A 22,229-nucleotide genomic window follows, 5' to 3' on the forward strand; every position below is an offset into this window, starting at 1 on the left:
CGGGTGGCTTCGGGTCGGCTGAACATGCCCAGCATGTTCGGCCGACCCGAAGTGCAAAAGGAGTTCGACTCAGCCTATCCAACATCTGGATCAGCTAAGCTGAACCTCCGGCAGGCTACTCGCTGCTGTTGGGTCTATTCTTATATATGCCGAACATCAGTGAGTGAATAGCCGAAGGCCGCTGAGCATCATTCGGCTCGTCTGTTCTGCTCGCTCCCTCTGTGGTACCGAGCAGAACAGAAACATAGTTTAAAAAGTAGAAAAATAGAAAACGATTGTGCGGAGCTAGCAATGCAGCTAGCTTCGCCCAACAGTTTTCTATTGGCCGGCGGTTCTGCTGCCGTAAAAAAAAAACAAAAAAAAAAAACATTTGGCCATAGGAATGCACTGCTAGATCCCTATTGGCTATTTCAATTTGCAATAGCCAATAGCAAACTGGCTATTGTACCCGCCCTCTGCTGATGTCAATCACTAGTGGAGACCTGATGGAGAACTGCAGCAGAGGGTGGGTACAATTGCTAGTTTGCTATTGGCTATTGCAAATTGAAATAGCCAATAGGAATCTAGCAATGCATTCCTATGGTGAAAATTAATTGTTTTCTATTCTGACACGGCTCCGTGTCATAATAAAAAAAAAAAGAAAAATCAGTGTTTCTCCCCTTGGAGGCCGGGAGTGGGAGACTCCTGGAGCGCCCGGGAGAGTTAGGCTGTCTGAAGATCAGTGTCCCTGGTTAGCTGGTAACCAGGGACGCTGAATGATGACTACATACATGAGGAATCAGTCATCCTGTCTGATATCCAAGTAGATTTTAATTTAGTGAGATAGTAATTAGTGTGTCCTGAATGTCTAAATTGTTGACAAATTATGTCTAAAACAGCCAATAACCAAGCCATTTTTTTACCATTATAAGAGTAATTCAAATGGGTATCAGCTTGTATATGCTAGTATGTACACAACAAAAAGCTTCAAGCAGTCTTATGGGCTTCAGGAAAATTAAACAATCAAATTTTTTTTCTGATTTGTATGTAAAATCAGAAACTTGTGTGAACTAGGCCTAAAGAACCCTAAGCCAAGGTCAAAATCAAGTAATACATTCGCATCCACCAGGCAATCTTACAGTCTCTTTGAAGTAATAGGCAATCCGCTCAGGTAATCCTGCTCTGAACATTAGAAAAATTCAAGAGCAGGTAAAAGTGTACTGAAACTTTTTATCCTGCATTGAGCTCTTTATTTTTTTAAATGTTTGTCTTGTTGACCAATCGTTATAGCACACACCTTAATTTAAGGCTATCTGTGATTATCTGTATAGCGAATTCAACATTGCCACAACCTCGCACACTGGATTTTTATCATCCTCGTGTCAAAAGAGAGGTCTTTGTGTCTACATTAGCTTCATAAGATCAGAATAAGGCAGTGCACTATAAGGAGGCTTAGAAGAAACAGAGACGGATAGCACATTTAACATGGGGCAGAGAGAAGGAGCTGAATGATAATAGCACTAAAACAGACCGGAGAAAAAGCACAGCTGATGAGTAATTGATCATAGCAAAGGTTGTTGGGAAGATCCAATGGAAAGGAAATTGGAAGAAACGAGAGGAGTGATAACAGACACACGGGAAAAAAAGGAGAAAGAAAATAAATTGAAAAGGGTGAAATGAGATTAGAAAACATACGTACAAGTGTAGGTTGTTTGCATAAAAGTGGTGATTACGGGAAATGAAAGAAAAGGAGCACTGGGTATCTGTACCAGTCATACAACAGAAGGCTTATTGCAATATATACAGTAAGTATTATGTAGAGAAAAAGCCTGCATCAGACAACAAGGATCTTCTGCAACATTCTGTATAATATAAAGAGAAAAGGGCATTTTCTGTTTCTTGTCAATACTGTAGTACTGAAAGGTTCTGGTACACATCCAGCTTTATATCCTCAGGGAAAACCACCATTCTCTCTGTTCTCTTTCTTGGTACTTCTCTACTGTCATTCTGAAAATACCATACTCATTCCTTCCTTTCCTCTTTGTCACAGATTGTATGCTATCATCTGCATTTTTTCTACCTTTTTTCTGTGGCTCCTCCTCCTCCCTTGTCTCTGTGCTACAGGTTGTATGCTATCATCTGCATTGTTCCACTCTTCCATTGTGGATCCTCTTTCCCTTTCCTCTGTATTACAGACCGTATGCCATCATCTGAATCATTTTACTCTTCACTCTTCCCATGTGGTTCTTCCTATTCCTTGATTCTGTGCTGCAGGTAGTTGCTTATCATCTGCTTTATTCCAATTCTTCCAGTGGGCCCTCTTTTCCCTGGCTCTATGCTGCACATTTTATCTGTAATCTTCACTGTGCCACTCCTCCGTTATGACTCTTTCTGTCCTGTGACTCTGTTTTGCAGAATTTGTGCTGTCATCTGCACTGTTCAATCATTTACTAAGACCCCTTCTTACATTTACAACTGTGCTACAGTCTGCATTTGCTTTGATCGTACTTCACTCTTAACCCGCTATTTTTTATCAATGGCCTAGCAAGTTGTACTACTCCAAAAACATCTAAACTGCAAGATTTAAACTGTCCATACACTAGTAGATTTATGAACGAATGTTCATAAGAAAAATCTTTCTTTACCACCAAATAATGCCATCAGGCACTTGACGAATGTCGATCAAAATTTGATTTTAATGTTCAATTTTGAAATGAATGGAGTTTCCTGAATTAAAATCACATCACTGTTAAAATTTCCTTTGTTTGAAAACATTTTTTCCATCCTGCTCCTTCCAGTTTTTCATCACTATGGTCGAAATCGATGGTCGATTTGACCCCACCCACTAATAGAAAGTCGAAAGAAAGTTCTTTCATATGAACGTTAAAAAATAAATAAAAATTAAGCAGTGTATGGCCAGCTTTACAACATGGAATCTAAAGCCCCTCCTTCTCAGTATGCAAGAGAAATGAAAGCATTATTGAGATACAATGAACAATAATTTCAAGTTCCAGGGTTACATGGCTAGTTGTTTCTTCAGCATTCAATATAAATTCTAATAGTAACACTGGTCCAGAACTTGAGCTTGCTTTGTCTAGGGGTAATCTGGTAGACAGTAATTGTTATATTAATTCACAGCCCCATGACGGCTGGTACTATGGTCATCTTATTTCCTGCCCTAAAATCTCATGGCCCTTGACAACATAACATCCAGTGTAGGACCAATATTGTGATGATGTCAGCGAGAGGGGCAGGAACACAACTGGAAAAGAAGAGAAGCTTCAGCAGACTAGTTGGGTGAAAGCCTGCAGGACTGTGGAATAAGGTATAAATTCCTCTCTATTAGATCACACCCAAGACAAAACAAATATTTTAGCATGCATGTGCTGGGGGTTGGGTCAATCCACATTTAATATCCTGAAAGCAAAGGACATCTGAAGAGGGGCACACTGGCACAGGTCTGTATCGTGGAAGTAAATGATAGTAAAATTAAGATAATGCAATTATTCTAAAATCTGTTTGTTTTTGTTGTTGTTCACTTTTTCACAATTAAATGCAAAAAGGCGGTGGACACCTAGTAACCTATGGGAATCAAGTGGGTGTCAAATAAACCTCCCCTTACTGACACCCTTTCTTAGATACTAGGGGGTCTATTCACTAAGCTGTAGCCTCTAGCCGTAGCTGTGTACTCTAGCCGTAGCTTCGGCTGATCCTTCAGCTAGCTTCAGCCCCAGGACCCCTTTGGTTCAGTAGAAGCAAAGGGCTGCTGTATGGGCTATTCACCATAGCCCGTACAGCTCCCGAAGTCGGCCGAGTGGCTCAGTCGAGCCGAAGGCATATGCTTCGGCTCGACCAAGCTGAGGTGAAAGCCGAAGCTGGCCAGCCGACAGCCTGCTTCTGACAGCTGGGCGGAGCCAGCCGTTATCTTACGGCTGGCCCCAGGCACTTGCAGAGAGATCAGCATCCCTGGTTACCAGCTAACCAGGGACGCTGTCATTACACACTGAGAACCCGGCCGGGCCACTATGATATCATCAGGTCCCCCTCTGGTGATTGACAGCAGCAGAGGGCGGGTGCAATACCTAGTTTGCTATTGGCTATTGCAAAGTGAAATAGCCAATAGGAATCTAGCTATGCATTCCTATGGTGTTTTTTTTTTCTTTTGACGGCAGCAGAACTGCTCGGCCAATAGAAAACAGTTCGGCGGAGCCAGCTGTCACTGCTAGCTCCGCACAATCGTTTTCTAATTTTTTTTCTACTTTTTAACTATTTTTCTATTCTGCTCGGTTCCACAGAGGGACCAAGCAGAACAGCTGAGCCGAATGCCGCTTAGCGGCATTCGGCTATTTACTCACTGCTGTTCGGCATCTATGAGAATAGACCAAACAGCAGCGATTAGCCTCCTTCTGCACTTTGGGTTGGCCGAACATGCTGAGCATGTTCGGCCATCACAAAGCCACCCGATTGAGTGTATTAGACTTACTGAGTATCCGCTCTTAACCCTGCCGCAGCCACTGTATTCTAGTATTTCAATTGCCAACCCACAGTCTAGGACGCAATAGTACTGTGTTGAATTGTGTTGTTTTTCCTTTGATTACGTGATGGTAGAATCTCAAACTCACCGTTGAGATTGTGAGTGACGCCTGAGATTCGTATCTGATTGATCCTATTACTCCGCAGTTGTGATCCACTATTGTAAAAACTGCAGACGTGACACCGATGTACAGCTGATTTCAGACAATATACGCCTGGATTAGGGTTACAAGGAACATTCTCCCCAAGAGAGTTATATCACTTTGCTTGGGTACTTTGAGATTTACTATCCTTGAGAACTCTGTATGCTGTGTGTTTAGCCTGTTTCCTACTTTATCTCGAGAGAGCTTGTCACTATTTGACTTCTTTGCCCAATCAGACTTCCACCTTGCCTGGATATACCATCTACCTAACTGGATCTCCAGCTTGGCTCTTATGGAACTGTGTGGCGGCAGGGACCAGCAGGGATCACCCCAAAATGAATATCATTATGTTATACGGATGTCTCTGCTCAATGTATTTCTATGTCTGCGCCAGGCTGTCTGGAGTGGCCATTGTTTAGGATAATGAGATCAAGCTCTAATATGATTAAGGACTATAATTATCTATGGATGTCCCTGCTCAATGTATTTCTATGTAGGTGCTAGACTGTTTGGGGTGGACATTGTTTAGAATAATGTGATCAAGTTCTTAACTAATTTTGTGGGGTATAAATTCTGTGCATTTTGTTCAATAAACCAGTTCCTGTTTTTACTCCAAAATCTGTGTTGCCTGATTCTTGGGGTAAACATTTGTTATATTCACTTTCTTATGGTTCCAGAGTAGAGGAAGCCTAATTCTGACAGAGGTAACCTGTCGGGGTATCAGGGGGTCTGTTACACCTTCTTAAAGCATTCTCCAGTTACTGAAGGATATGCAGGCTGATATAATCACAACAAGGAACATTTACCATTCTCATTGTGTCATTACCATGGGGAAACCAACCCATGTGTTTGACAAACAATGATATTATGTTTAGAAAGTGGAACTATTGTTTTGAATAAAGCAAGCTGATAAGGGCTAAAGCCAATAAAACACAAGTTCAGTAATCTCTAAATGCAATCATTACTTCTCCATTACAAAATGTGCCACCTTAGCCTGCAAAGTATTTTAAGACACATTCCTCAAATAAACGGTAAAATGTACAGTAATGGCATTTACCCTTTAAAGAACATATGCTGTCATATGTTGGTAGTTGTTTTAAGAGTTTCTTTAAACATTTTTCCAAGATATAAATTCAACATTAGTTATGACTAAGAAACATATCATTTAGACATGAAAGCTGGCGAAAAATTTGGTTTGTTTCTTTATTTTGTTATTCGGGAATCGGGTCCGAAGGTCAATTCAGGTCGGGAGTCAGACAAATCCAAAATTTTTGTTAATTTCACACAAATGGGTGGAGCAAGTTGTGAGGTCACAGGACTTGGTCTTCCCATTTGTTTCCATTCAGGACCAGCTGTCATATAACAACAACTATGTTCCAGAATGGCATTCAGGAGTCTAAACTGCAAATATAGCATTCAGGAGCTCTCAAATGTCATTTGGGTCTGGGACAGTCTGGCTTTCTATTCAGCTGTCCCTCAAAGGCTGTGTCTGTCTGTCTGTCTTACTACCTCTACCTTATGCCATAGATCATGGCATTCGAAGCTCCCAAACGCCTTTCAGGTCTAGGAGCCGAGGTGCCATCATAATGACAACAACTCGGCCGGCTAAGGCTCCCAGATCCAAATGGTATTCGGGAGTCCAGCTGACTGAGTTGTTGTTATTATGATGACACCTCGCTCCTAGACCCTAAAGGAGTTTAGGAGCTCCAAATGCCATTTTATGGTGAATAAAAAGCCATACAAAACACAAAAATTCCCCAGCCTCAACCTGCCAGCCAGCCTGCAACCAAACAAATAGCCATGTCAACAGTATGCGTTAAAATCAGAGGTTTTAGTTGCACAAACTTTTGGCCAAAAATATGTAGAAGCCACACTGCCGCACCAAGGCACCTCTGCAAAGTGTGGTCCTAACTCTATGTATGCGAATCTACAAGTGTGAGCATATTAATGAAGTCGATAAATTACATGCAGGTGCACCTGGAGGTAGCCAACTCCTCCTAATAAGGTGCAGGGATGCACTGGAGGCCCAGCAACCAAAATGCACGCTGGGACTCCAGTGCGTCCCCCAAACCAAAAATAGGCAAACTAAAAAAGATGGTACATGCATGAATCTATAACCAGCCTTTATAGCAGGGCGCACATTGGGAAGGCTTACAACAATACAAAACACAAAAATTCCCCAGCCTCAACCTGCCAGCCAGCCTGCAACCAAACAAATAGCCCTGTCAACAGTATGCGTTAAAATCAGAGGTTTTAGTTGCATAAACTTTTGGCCAAAAATATGTAGAAGCCACACTGCCGCGCCAAGGCACCTCTGCAAAGTGTGGTCCTAACTCTATGTATCCGAGTCTCCAAGTGTGAGCATATTAATGAAGTCGATACATTACATGCAGGTGGACCTGAATAAAAAGCCAGACCGTCCCGGAAAATCTGGGACAGTTGGAAATGTCTTAGCATGCAAAGGGACATAACCATACAACTTAAGGACATGACGGAGAGAGAATGAGGGAGGAGCTGCTGATGAGACTTTATTAAAATGACTTCAAAAAGTGAGTGGCTCATTTAGATGTGAAAGTGATTACCAAGGTGAACTGTAGAATTACTTAGGGGCTGCTAATTGGAAAGTTTATTGTTGGTCATATCCAGCTGGTGTAGACAGCCATAAGAGAGGATCACTGGTCGAATTTACAGCACCGGTCGAAATTCGCACAGTGTGTGCAGCTGTCAGTTCCCTTTCAGCCAGCATTCCTCGATCAGCTGATCGAAGGAGCAAGCTGGAAAATTTTCGAACAAATGAGCTGCCTGCAGGTTTTCTGATAGTTGCCGGCGGCACCTGTCAGAATACAACATAAACAGCGAGATTCCTCGATTGACACGCTGTTTGTGTTGATGGAGTAATCGGGTCAATTTTTTTCGTTCAGCCCGTGGCCATACACCGATAGATTTTCTGCAGATTTTCTATGGTCAGATGGAAAAAGTGCAACAGATTTCTCCATCTACGCTAAACTGTGTGGATGGAGAAATCTCCCACTGGGCCAAGCTTCGGTATCTTGCTAGTCGGCTCCACTGGCTCTCAAAATACCTGAACAATGCCTGTATCTAATCAGATTGTTCAGGTATTTTGAGAGCCAGCGGGGCCGACTAGCAACATACTGAAGCTTGGCCCAGTGAGAGATTCCTCCATCCACACAGTTTAACATAGATGGGGGAACTTGTTGCACTTTTTCCATCTGACCATAGAAAATCTGCAGATAATCTATAGGTGTATGGCCAGCTTAACTCCCAACTCTAACCCTCCCTGTAACCGTCCTCTTAACCCTCCTTATAACCCTCCCACTAACTCTATGTAAAATTCTCCCAATAACCTTCTCTAGTTGTTTCTGTAATCCTTACACTAACCCTCCTTGTAACACTTCCTATATAACCCTAACACACTTCCTGTAAGACTCACACTAATTCTCTCTGTAACCCTTACACAAACCCTCACTATATTACTCACACTATCCCTCTTTGTAATCCTCACACTAGTTCTCCCTGTAACCCAAAAAACTAACTAAAGCATGACAGCCAGTCAACTGGCACTTTAGGAGACCAGGTCAGAAGTGGCAAGCCTCTTTATTTCTTTCATGACAGTTTTACTTTAACTACAGTGTGATCAAAAACATTTAAATTCCAGGAGTACATTTCACAGTATCATGAACACTTGCCTACCAGCAGTGCAAGTCTATAATTAAAACATATTGAAAGCAAGAGATGATTTACAGAGGCTGTAAAAGGACAATGCTAAGTCCTTGTATGACCTTTAAAGTGTAAGTAGCCTGTGTTTTTCTTGTAAAGAGATGCTAGGAGGCAGTAACTGCTCAAATGAGAGATTAAACAAATTGCAGCATTGGGTACAGGGCAGAACACCTGATAGGCAGAAAGTCTGTCTCCACATCTGATTGCATTCATCTTCTAATCACATCCACTTCATGTACGTAGCTGCACACACAACAATGAGCAGAAAAAAATTATAAAAACAGCTTCTGACTGACTTCTAAAAACAAATCAGATTAATGAACTTCATTTTGTTTAAGCAAATGACTTGCATTACTTTAGATTTGGTTTTCATTATCTATCTATTCTGAGATTGTTTAAATCCTTGATCACAGTTGTAGAAAAGGTAACAGTTGTCAGGCTACGGACCCTTTGGAGTGATTACAAATCAACAAACAGTCCCTGAAATTTGCAAACCCTCATTCGAATTGTAGTAGCAAAAATCATGTATTCTTGAATGGGGTATTCATAAAGGGAGTGAGCAAAGATCATGCCCCCCCCCCCATTTCTGAATTAACTCTAATAAATTTTTGAATCAACTCTAATTAATTTTTGAATCAACTCTAAATTAATTTTTGAATCTTATCATTGTAATCATCTAATCATGTATCATGTGGCCTATAAATGGAGTGAGTTTACAAGGAGACATCTGATTAGCTGGTTGTTTTTACTTTAATATATTGCATTTGAATGAAATACTTTTTAAATATAATTATTAAAAACACTTTTTGTTACTGCCAATTGCCTTGGAGTTGTCATTTGGTGCCTAAAAAACCCCATCTTTCTCTCTTTTTGCTACTACTGTTCCCAGGGGTGTGGCACCTACTACTCATGTCCCGGCCATAAATATAAATATATGCTATTAATCTTTGGTGGAAAACACCATTCTCTTCTGGCTTGGTCCTGAGTACTGGCAATATCCAATTCAATACTGATTATTAAAATTGTTTGTCTAATGATGGCCGACTACTGGCTCTCATCTTGGGATGGTATCATGTCCAAGATACAGGAAACACATTATGACCAGACCATGATGTGGTCTGGTCATAAAAAAGATTATTAGAAAGGAGATCCGCCATTTTTTGGCATAAAATTTGTTTTTGAACGTTACATCTCCGAGGGAGTGGTTCCTTGGGGCCTGTGCATTCAAATATTCCCTCAGATTAGACATGTTAATGAGAAACTGAAGGAAATGTGAGAAGCTAACTTACAGACATGCTCACTGCGAATGGTTCAACTGTTGGTTGACTACTATAACTCAGAACTTACTAGTCTGGAGGGTGGAATTAAATCCCTTTTTGCAGTTTCTACTGCAATTGAAAAGAATCTTCCTTCATTCTCTAAACAGGACAAGGATTTACGTGACCATATTGAAACCTTTAGCAAGGATTTAGTCACCAACAAAGACAAAAAATTCCAAAGGGATAAGTTAGTTTATGATTTGGGGCAGGCCTATAAATGAACTAAACAATCCAATACGAGACTTAGACAGGACCATTTACCACACAACTCTGACCGGAAAATGGGGTTTGACTCAGATTCCTCATCCTTTTCCTCTTTTTCATCTCAGACTAATCGACAACACAGAACATATCCATCTAATTCTACACGTAGACAAATTAAGGGTGGGGGTTCACGTAATGGTGAATGGACCTCCAAACGCAAGGAGTTCTCACCCACCCAACACTCAACACAATCAGGGAAAAGACAGAAAGGTTCTGATGACAATTTTTCATTGGCAGAACCTCCTCCACCTACACCTAGGGCTCCTGCTCATACACCCCTATCACGCTCACACACACAAGGGGCTGATAATCCTTCAACAATTTCTAATACATCACACCTTTATGATTCACGCAACCCTAGGGACCACAATTCCCTTTCATTAGATTTAGCCCACTTTGGCATGAGTTCCTCAAATTTTTTAGGGGCCACTGCACCGGACACCAGGAAAACGGGGAACTTGGATCCTTTTTTAGTGAAAACCAATTGGAAATAATAAATCTCTCAGGTCACATTTTGGATGAATACCAATTACAAGTATTAAGATTAGGCCTCAGTTTTGCCCGATGGACAATATGAATCATTTTGAAGTAGTCAAGGACCTACATATGTATGCACGAAATTTACTTTTTAAAGTTATGTATGACAAAAATACCATTCATAGTAATCAACTAAGGATGGAACAATCTAGGTGGGAGGGATATACCATGCAGGATTTTCAGGCCCTTAGAGACCTTATGCAGCTTTTGGATGAGGGGGACCACTGATGATGTGTCACATTCAGAGGATACCCAGGCCAGTGAATAAATATCTGTTCCACCTACTGTATTTAAAAATAAATCAACTACATTTCCAGCAATCAAGTCCAACCCTCACATCTGGGCCTTTCTTCAAAGTACCACTAAGGAAATTGAAACTCTGTCTGGTTCCTCTCCAACAACAAATCTGTCCAAGCCACTCAGGGAGGCTCTGGACAAACTGTCTGTTGTGGGGGATATTGTGATTAAGCCATCAGATAAAGGAAGGAATGTAGTAGTACAGAATAGAACACAATACGAGTCAATGGGGGTGATATACTAACCTAAACACACGCACGCACTAGGTGCGTGTGATTTTTACACAGCAAAGCGTATTTATCAACCAAAAAGTCTCTAAAAGCATATTTCCACTAATGCCATATATGGAAAAATCATGCACATGATGCATATATAATGCTGCTTCACAGTTTAGACACAAATGGTTAGCTCATGCATTTACATTCCTGCATTCATCAACGCAAGCAACACAATGTAGAGCTAATTTACACAACAGCACCTTGCAATTCATGCAGGGCTTTGCACAACACACCTGCTGGGTGTGTACACACTACAAAGGTGTCTAGATTCCACCAATAGATCATGCTGGGAGGGAACACACTACAGAGGTGTATACTTGTTCGTGGCATGTTTATAAAGTTAGTAAATCAACCCCAATGTGTTATAAAAATCCTTTCCAACTCTGAATGGTATCAAATGATAGATGAGGAGACAGTAAAAACTTAACAAACGGAATATAAAGCAATAATCCAACATGCATATCAAAGGGACTTAATCAACAAACAAACGTTTGAATATCTTGACGTGGAATTCCCCCGTATGCCTACTTTTTATTGGCTCCCTAAAACTCACAAAAGCCTAACAGATCCTACTGGTAGGCTGATTTGTCTCAGGGGTAGGTAGTCTCACTGAGTTGGCAAGTCGTATGATTGATGAGTACCTCCGGCCTCATGTGACTTCCTTGCCCTCATACTTAAAGGATACATCGGATCTATTAAAGAACATTGACAGTATCATGATCCCACCTGTCACTATTGATGTGGAGGCACTGTACAGCAGTATCCCTCACTCTAGAGGCGTACAGATCGTTAGACAGTTTCTGGGGGAAAGAACCAATTCATCTACCCTATATAATGCCTTCATTCTAGATTTTTGACATTCATGTTGACACACAATTACATAGTTACATAGTATTTGAGGTTGAATAAAGACATTAGTCCATCAAGTCCAACCTATTAGGATCTCATTCTAAGAAATGTGAAAAGTGAAATGTTTTCACTTTCAACGATTCCCACTACCTCCAGATACAGGGGATTGCGATGGACACGTGTTGTGCTCCATCTTATGCCAACATGTATCTGGGGGGTGGGAACGAGATTTGTTTCAGTGCTTGGATGCCCATTGGTACATGGGACATATCCTCACGTGGTTGAGGTTCATCGACGATGTCTTCATGATTTGGATGGGCTCTAGGGAGGAATTCGAATCATTTATGACGCATTTACAGCAAAATTACTTCAATTTGAAGTTCACTATGCAATGCCATCAAGGATCCATCTCTTTCTTGGACGTCAGGGTTGGAGTGGAATAGGATGGATCAATCTTTACAGGTTTGTATAGGAAAGAATCAGCGGGAAACACCATTCTCATGGGTCGAGTGCCCATCCGGTCCCTCTTAAACAAAGTATACCATATATAGTCAATACTTACAGCTTAGACGTATGTGTTCTGTGGACTATCTCTTTGAGGAAGAGGCATCTAAACTAAGAGATCGCCTAAGTATAAGGGGGTACAGCAAACAGGTCTTAAAGAAGGCCTATCAATGGGCAAAACTACAAACCCGGGTGAAATTAGTATACACATGCAGCCATCAGCATGGTAAGAGTCAACAACCGTCAACAGTGAAACTAATTACTCGATACTCCAAACAGTTTGACCAAATCAAACAGATATTAATAGGTAAACACTGGCACCTATTGTCACAGGACCCCATAGTTTCTAAGTACATATGAGCAAAACCAGAAATTGTGTATCGTCGCCCTAGGTCCCTACTTGACCAACTGGTACACAGCCATCACTCAGAGGGAAAGGCAAGAATGAAAATTCACACTGAAACCTTTAGCTGTAAACATTGTAAGCTCTGTAAATTAATCAAACAGGGCAGATTTATAAAAAATTACCGAATGGCCAATTGTGGTATCCGAAAGATCATATCGACTGACTAACCAGGGGGGTGATATACCTGATGGTATGTCAGTGTGGTGCATTCTATGTAGGGAAAACAATTAGATCTTTTTCGAAACGCATTCAAGATCACATCTATTTGGCATCCAACAGCAAAATGATGACTCAATAAGCCGCCACGTTGGATTATACCACAATTTTGACCCAACCACCCTATCCTTCTTTGGATTGGAATGCATAGCGGAGGATGCACGAGGTGGTGATTGGGACAAAAAGATATTACAAAAAGAGACAGAATGGATATATAAGTTATGGGCTACACAACCTCCCGGTTTGAATGAGACCTATAGCTTCAAGCCCTTCCTGTGACTTTCCATACTTGACCGGGTCGGGCCTCTTAGTGGGTCCTTTTCTAGGCTCTTCCACATTGCTTCACAGTTGCTGTTTATTGACTTTATTAATCTTATCCAGGTAACCTCAGTTGTGTGTAAACCACTACAGAGGCGACAGTAAGTCAACCCTTGGGGTTTAGGTTTCTTCCAGAAAGTGAGTTTTTTGTAAACAATTTTTGTGAATTCGGAAAGAACAATTAATCACAATGATTGATATAATAAATAGAGAATCAATGAGTGATATTATAGGTCCTGCATAGGTCCTGCATGGTATATCCCTCCAAGTGGTCTGGTTTACGGGCTCTGAACTTTTTATTCTTTATGCTTCAAATACACTGTACTATTGAGTCAATTTAACTATGCGGATTCTGTGTTGTTCTATCTTATCTGATTGAACTGTCCCTGGTTAGGAGTATTCCATGATACTTAATCTTTGAACATATCTTTTTCAGTGAATTGGTTTTCATGGGCGCGGGAAATGTTTGTGCCCTTCGGGCATTTTTCTATGCAAGAAACTCCCAGGGGGTAGATTAATGAATTTAAAAATACCCGCTAGAGGGACATGCAAGTTGAACTGGCCCTCTCTCTCGATACAGCAGTGAACCTGTTAAATGCATATAGAATTTGGTCTAATTTTTTATTGCATGACATATATGGTTCATTACATTGGACTATGCAAATACTTTGCACCCATGAAAAGTATATGAATCTCATGGAATACAATTGCCATGATACATAACTACACATTGTTCTTTAGAACAAAATCTTCATTATACATTATACTGCCTTGTGAAAATCAAATGTAACCCTCTTGCATATTTATGGGCATTCTATATCATCCCATTTTAGATATTGTTTATCTCATGTACTGTCTGTTACACATGTTGTCATCTGTCTACACTCTGTGACAACCCCCTATTTATGGAGGGGGGGGTCACTCTTTGAGATATTATTGTGCTTTGGCTGACTGGTGTGCATCTTGCGGATCCTTTTGGGACTTTTGTCATGCCTTCTCTCCCCTGGGTGGTCTGGGGGGGAGGGTAGGGGGGACTGTTTCCCCAGAGGGCAGTACTTTTTGCGCAGCCCACAGTGTCACAGCATCCAATGATGCTGTGGGCTGACAGGGTTTCCTGTCAAGCAATGAAACTGTGGGGCCAGCAGGGTCCTAGCCACTTAAAATTGATCTTCATTTTACTCCAGTTTTCTGAACTCCTAAATGGCAGTATTTGTTATTGAATTTCTCACAGTCATAGTGACATATTAAAATGGGTTACAAGTAGGGCTGTGGAAATTAAAGATTGATTTCTCGATTAATCGTTAAACTTTTTGATCGATTAAAATAATTTTGATCACTAATGAAAGCACTCACCTCTCCGTCGGCTTCCGGGAGTTCCGTCGGCAATCCGGTGATGTCACGGACATCGACGTCACCGGACTCCTCCCCCTTCCCCAAGTGTCTCCGTCGGCTAACGAAGGTAAGGGGGGAGGAGTCCGGTGACGTCGATGTCTGTGACGGCTAACGAAGTGAAGGGGGGAGGAGTCCGGGGACGTTGATGTCCTTGACGTCACCGGACTCCTCCCCACTTCGTTAGCCGACGGAGCCACTTGGGCCGGTGAGATTGCCCAAAAACGTTCTGCACGAGCGCCAGCCAAGGCATTGGCCTATACCCATACAGCACAGCAATGAAGTAATGAAATGAACTAGGATCACACTAATCCAGCACGTTATTAATCTCAAGTGCCCCACTCAATATGCCTGCCGCTTGAATGGGGTAACTCAGAATAATAACGTGCTGGATTAGTGTGATCCTAGTTCATTTCATTACTTCATTGCTGTGCTGTATGGGTATAGGCCAATGCAGTTGGATCTGTATGTGCGTTATAATTAATCGAAATTAATCGATTTTAAAACATTTTGATTAATCGAACACGAAAATTTTAATCATTACCAGCCCTAGTTACAAGCAGAAAAACCTGATTATTTTTTTTGTCAGTATTAACTACGAACTCTCACAAACCGTTTATGAATTTGGCTCAAGAACTCTTCATATAATCATGACACCAGAATTATATCACAAAGCCTTTATTGAATCCCCCCTATTGTATTTCTTTTCTCAAAGTACCATGGTCATAGGGCTCTTTTAGCTAGATTATCACACTGTCAGGTTTGTTATACTATGTTATTTGCTTGTATGTTGTGTGTTATTAAAGTAAAACTCCAGCCAAAGTTTAATTTGTATTATTTTTCCAGTTGGGTGATGCGATAGAACCTGTGTTCAGGACTTTATTGCTGTCTGTGTCTTATCCGGAGAAATTCTTTTTATCATGATGACTACTGTCACTGAGCCAGAGAGTGAAAAGAAATCCACAATCTTTTAGTGGGAACAACTGTCCATATAACTGTTATAAGTGGGATTTCCATTGTGAGTTAGAATATAAACCTGATGGTTTAACCCTTCCTATCATGTACCTGGTGGATGACCAATAAGCTGAGGAGGCCTCCCTTGCGGCTCTTGTCTCACACCCCTGGATGTGGGGACAGTAATACTTTAATCACCTACTAGCAGTCAGTTTATTACATTGCAATTACATTGCAAAGAGTAACAAATGGCTCCCTGTGAAGCAAGCGTGACAAGTAGTATGTAGTATAGCTTAAACTCATATGATTTCACAATGCTCCATATTAGGACTCTGATTCTTTTATTAGCGATTTATCCCTTGGTGAGACCTCTATGCCTGGCCTGTATAAGCAGATATAACCACTGCGGACAATCCTTATCAGATAGCTGTACTCACCAAACACATTTTCATCCACAAAGTGCTTTATTGCACTCAGCAGGGTTGCAGACAACAGGATACAGCAGATGAATGAACAGATGGTATTTGAAGGTCAGAGATAGTAATGTTTCCAAGCATGCAAGCAGATTAATATGTGGCCATGTTACAGTCAGCCAGTTCAATGCCAGAAACTACAAGTCATGAAGAAGGGCAGAACATTAACATAAACCTATACTGTAATGTGTGCCTTACTGTAATCCATGGTTGTTTCCCTTCTTTTTTCTGCTCTTCCTTTGAAATCCTCATGTCTTCTCATGCTTGGGGAAAACTTCCCTTTTCAACTCAGGGCCTCTTCCTGTAGTGCTGTCTCAGGTTTCAAGCCTATACAAATGTATACACAGACACCGTGTATCCATTCCTGAGACAAGGCAGTATGCTGCAATACAGAAGTTCTGCAGAGCATGAGAACAGATACAGATTTAAAAGGAAGAGCAGCAAAGAGAAGGGAAACAACCATGGATTACAGTAAGGCACACATTACAGTATTGTTTTATGTTAAAAAATCTGAGGGTTTAATGTCACTTTAAGGAAAATAACTATATCAATTCTCACTTCCCATTATTATGAATATTATCTGTGGCTATGCACTGTCATATTTGTATGCCATTATTGTGACAGCACACTCCACACTGTTCCAGTGGTGTGACACTGATAACATCAAAATGCTACTGCATGCTGCTTTTGTAGCCTACTCCTTAGGAAACCATTTGTTCCATCGCTTTAGATTAATTGCTACCTCTAGTGATTACCTAATGATTTCAGTAGGATGACTGATCAACTCAAAATCTCCTGTGTCATTCTAGTCTATTGAGGAGGCAGTCAGCAATTAGTTAAATCATTTCATATTAAGACTTTGAAATCCCCCTGTGGATATACTCAAGGGCCATGCCTAACAACTTTGTAGCAGAGATTTATAGCTTTTCTATATGGTTGCCGCTGTTCTTTTGGCATAGGGCTTGAGTTTGGACTGATGGAGGGCTGGACCTGGACATTGTTTGCTCAAAGCTGGCCTAAATGGTAACCTTATTAGTTGGTTCACCCAGCGCCACAATGAACTCCCCACAATGCTTTGCATTGCACCATGAACTGTGGTCAGAAGGAATAGTCTGGCCATTAATGTGATTTTAACAAGCCAGCCCTCTCACTATAAAAGTCAGCTCTCCCATCAGCCTTTTATCAGTGTGTTTTGGAGTTAGACTTCATTCACACTTACCACTTGTGTTTTTATGCAGAGATTTGTCTGCAAAATCTGTCAGGCTAGATGCTTTGTTTATGCTTCTAGATGCTTAAAATAATGCACATTTACATGTATATGTGTTTAGATGCATCTGTCTGTTGTTCATTGAAAAAGTCCATTGACGTAGCCAATGAAATTTCCGCAAATAAACATCTTTCATTTACATGCGGTTACAGCTAAAGTGATTGCAGAGAGACAGTTAGTGTTACTGTACTGTAGAGTGCTAGAGGGCTATATAGAGTGGTGTATATTACCACAGTGATCTTCAATTTTCCCTGTGGTGGGTTGAGAGAGTGGAGTGTACCTCCCCCCCATATTGATGCTCTATGGAAACAGTACACTATTACTGTAAATTGCATAGTGGTGTGCATCACCCAACAGTCTTTTTTTTTTTTGCAGGACTACTTTTTTTTGTGTGTCAGCTTATGTTGTTGTAAAGCTGCTGTTCCCGGCATTTTATTTTATTTTTTCACATTTCTTTCACGTTTATCTTTTATCTTTATGATATATCTGATCTGCGCTTATGGATATATCGGGTGAACCAAATAAATAAATCAATGGGAATATTTTGTATTCACTTTTATGTATCGCTTGGATTGAATTTATAATGTTATATATTTTTTTACGTTTGGATTGATTTTTTATATATTTTTTATGTGTGAAACATTTTTCAATGTTTGAATTTATTCTCATAGAAATTTTATACACCTTTTGCACCTTTGAGATGTTGATATTATTTTGATTGTTATATGTGAGGCATGATTGTTCTATAATAGCAAGTAATTTAATTTGTTTTATACACATTCGCACTTCTTTTGAGATTTTTGATGTATATGGTAATGATGTTAGACTGAGTCGATTCACTATATGGTGACCTGGAGCGCTGCACATTCAATTACATATCTTTTATCTTTATTTGTTTATTTTGTATTTTATCTTTTTTTAATCTTACCACGTATAGGTTTGGTGTTTGAGGTTTTATTTTTATTATTTTTTTTTTGGTCTGTACGAGTGTAAACTTGTTGGTGACACAGGAAAAGTTGCACTTTGTTAGCAACACAGCACTGCATTCTATTGCGGTCCTGTTTATTGCACAAAATCAGCACATTGTTTAGTGCACCAATGCATCACATCATCTATCCACCTATCGCCATAGCTGGTAATATGATTAGGCAATCTTCTGTTACCATCATGTCTGTGTCACCAGACCCACCAGTCCACTCAAGTAACCAAGAGGCTAAACACTGCTCAAAAGCAAAATGCTGCCATGCTATTTTTCAGCTGGCATGCCAGGGGAATGGGCCAATTATTCTGTCAGCTTTGTGGGGGATAAGCCCAGAACAGGCCAACCCCATGTCATCTTGTTTGGGCGGAGGGAGTTGTGTGTGACAATTGCATCATCTTGTTGTCCACCCTTAAGCCCCGTTCACATTGAGCGACTTATCGCACGGTAATTCCCGCGCGATATCGCTCTCCAATGCATTGCAATGGGGCAAAGGGTCCTGCTGTCGCGGTCATGTGTCGCTACAGCAGGACCCTTTTTGGAGCGGATTTAGCCGCGATTCAAGCTTGCTCAGTGCAAGCTTGAACGCGATATCGCGCGGCAAATCTCGCTATATTGCGCAATATGCAAATCGCGCGCCAAACGCGTGATTTGCATATCGCGCAGTGGGAACGGGGCCTTAAGCAGGGAATTCACACACTGGCCTTGCCTGGCACATGGCCTGAACTTAGCGGCCCAGCAATTCCTTTTTCAGTACCCTGGTTTTCACAATCTCCCAAGGCAGGCAAAAAGAGTTTATAGCTGCTTCAGGTGCTCATACCCAACCATTGTTCGCCTGGCTGAACAATACTCTATTTTTTGGCTTTTGTCTCAAAAAACGTACACTCTAATATTTATTTCAGGATAACCCCTGCTTGGTCTCTCCCTCTGAAATGTGCAGCCTATTGAAAAGCGTTTCATACTATGCATCCCCACTGAGCAGCAAAAAAAATGTTTTTTTTGCATTGGTATACGTCCCCCATAGTAGTGCCCACCGTTTGATAATCCCTTGCCTATTATCCTTGAAATGGTGAAATTTGATGTGCGGTATAAGTTCCCATAGATTAATGTTCTCAATACTTTGATTAGTAGTAGTGAACATTCTGTGAATGTAAACCAGGCGCATTTGGTTAATTGCTACTGCTATTGACTACAATGTTTTTTTTATGTAACTAGAAAATCAATGGTATGCCATGATAACTACCAGTGCATTGGATAATATAAGTAGCTCATGAAGCTGGCAGTAGCTACTTGGTAGCTAGCTATAAACCATCTAAAAAGTACAAATTACTTTGGATTTCTGTGACACAGACCTTTCATTGATCACAATTATTTTTTCCTAGCAACAAAATCATTAAGAAGAGTTATTCGGTAGCTGCTACAAAATGACTTGTGTGACATGGTCCTTAGGCTGGATTCACACATTTCTATTTTTCCTCAATGTGTTTCCCATTGGCATCAATAGAAATGCATTAAGACGAAAGTCAACGCACGTCAGTGTGTGCCTTAATGCATGAATTGAGATGCATTTTGATGCATTTCTATTTATTTAAATGAAGAATAAAACAGGGAAAAATATAGGTGAGAATTCAGCTTAGCTCTTAGACATACACATAAGGACAGAACTCTGTCTGCACTTTGAAAAGAAGGAAGCATAAACTCCTGTAGCCAATGTGTCAATGCTGTGACTAATAATAGGAATGATGCATATGATTATTTTAAATCGGGACACCTTAATAGAAAGAGCACATTCATCAAGAGAAGAACTTAATCCTAATAGAACATCTTGTTATTTAATTCTAAGAACTAGACAAACATAAATCGTGTTCCTATAGCTGTCAATGATTCAAGCATAGACAGTACATTTTAAAGTTGCTGAAGGCAACACCACCACTTTTTTTCTTGCAGTTTTTTACTGATCTGCATTCATGTTATTCATGAAAGAAAACAACACATGACACGAGGATGTAGTTAGAGTGCTTTTATTGATTCTTTTATTATCTATGACTTTTTTCTTTAAAAAGTGCCCCCCTCTTCTCCATTTGTTACATTACTAAATTAAAATGCCACTGCAGTCAGTTCCATGGTATTGCTAAACATTAATATCTCATCTTACTTGGATATCTCCTCCAATTTTATTGTCCTATTGCACTTCATTTTTGTATGCAAATGCAGTGAGAATTTCAACAATAAAATCAACAGAGGTATAGTCATCGTCCTAACAAAGAAGAAGTAAAACATACACTTATTATGATTTGAAGGATATCCTGGCAGTACAAATGGGTCTGAATCTACTAAACTCCATCTAAGATGCATTCATACTGGTGTTTGTCCTACATTACCTAGTGACAGTGTAGCCAATGAAGGACCTGAGCTGCCACGCCACAGTGCCATATTATTAATCGTGGGACTTCTGTGTTTAAGGAGGTTTTCAATTATCTCTTTTACATGGAGGAATAACTGGAATCTCCATATGGATAGGGACACATATTGAGGCTTTTCGTGTACGTGACAATAATGACATCAATATAGCAGTGTTATCACATCATCAGGTTTCTCCCGCAGTGTAATAATGTCACATATGGCCTTCACCACTGCTGTTAACTGGCCTCTGAGTACAATGTAGTCTAAAAGCTAAATAGATATTAGAGATTATAATAATCTAATTGACAATGTGAACATTCTGTGTAGTCTCCATAGAGATGATTGACAATTTAGTTTGAGTTTGGTTTACTTGCAGTGAGTTTCACTGTATGGCCATAGAGATTACTACAGCTCTGAGGGTTTATGCAGAGCAAATACCTTTACGAAAGCCCTAAATCGAGAGGTCAGCCAGTCCCACTAATTGGATGACATACAGTATGTGCACAATTTTGTAACCGTACAACAAGGTATAAAACAACTACACTTTCTAAACATTGGACAACAAAAATTATTTTGCTTGTTACATAAAAAACATTTATATTCAACTTCTGAAGGACACAATACAGTAAATATTTATTTCCTTCTGATTTGCACTTATAGTATTGGCTGTTGATAAGTATGCATGAGTATGTATCCCCTGCTACATAATCTACTCAGAGTTCTTCATCTAATGTAGCGTGTAAATAAAACTGAAAACTTCAGTTAATACAGCTAATGTAACTCTGATGCAATTACTGTATGATAATGTACATTTCTCAAAATATTTTGGGCAATAGAATTGATATATAGGAAATAAGATTGCACATCTGTGAGGGTCGGTGCAGACTCTGGCAGATTAAGTCTAATCTGTATCTTACCCTTTAATAATCAATCCTAGTATGTAGTGAAAACTATAATTGTTACCCACAGAAAAAACAGGATAGAAAATCTACATATCAACTGCCCAGAAAAGGAGAAATCTCAAGCTATATGGAAGTGTGGTTCAGATTTGGGGATATATAAGGGAGTATCTCACCAAAAATGTAATTCCTATTTCAAGGGATGCCTAAAATTGTACTTGTATCTTAGTGCAGACTTCTGGGAAAATAAGTCAGCCAATCACAAAAGCGGTACGTGACATTTCTTTACACCAACTGCATACAGAATGCCGCATAACTCCACATATTGCATTGAAGTATTTTGACAGGTTTAGAATATTACTAATTACTAATACTAATATTGGCTACAGTTTTATATGGAAAGGTAATTTTGAATAGCATTACATTACAAAATGAATTGGCTTGTGTAGCAATTATTTATGTTAAATTCTTTTTTAAGATTTTT

The 22,229-nt window shown here is 40.2% G+C and overlaps 1 long non-coding RNA gene across 1 annotated transcript in view; it reads left to right on the forward strand.

Annotated features, from left to right (window-relative positions):
• LOC108784221 overlaps positions 1 to 21,546 on the forward strand; it is a 24,357-nt gene extending 2,811 nt beyond the window's left edge. The window contains exons 2-3 of the long non-coding RNA XR_001941055.1: positions 3,438 to 3,441; positions 21,343 to 21,546. This is a non-coding gene — a long non-coding RNA (uncharacterized LOC108784221). The remainder of the gene's footprint in view (positions 1 to 3,437; positions 3,442 to 21,342) is intronic.
• The last annotated feature ends 683 nt before the right edge of the window (positions 21,547 to 22,229 follow it).

The sequence above is a fragment of the Nanorana parkeri genome, unplaced genomic scaffold (assembly GCF_000935625.1).
Source record: "Nanorana parkeri isolate BGI_ZX_2015 unplaced genomic scaffold, ASM93562v1 scaffold103, whole genome shotgun sequence".
In the NCBI taxonomy this organism is placed as follows: domain Eukaryota; kingdom Metazoa; phylum Chordata; class Amphibia; order Anura; family Dicroglossidae; genus Nanorana; species Nanorana parkeri.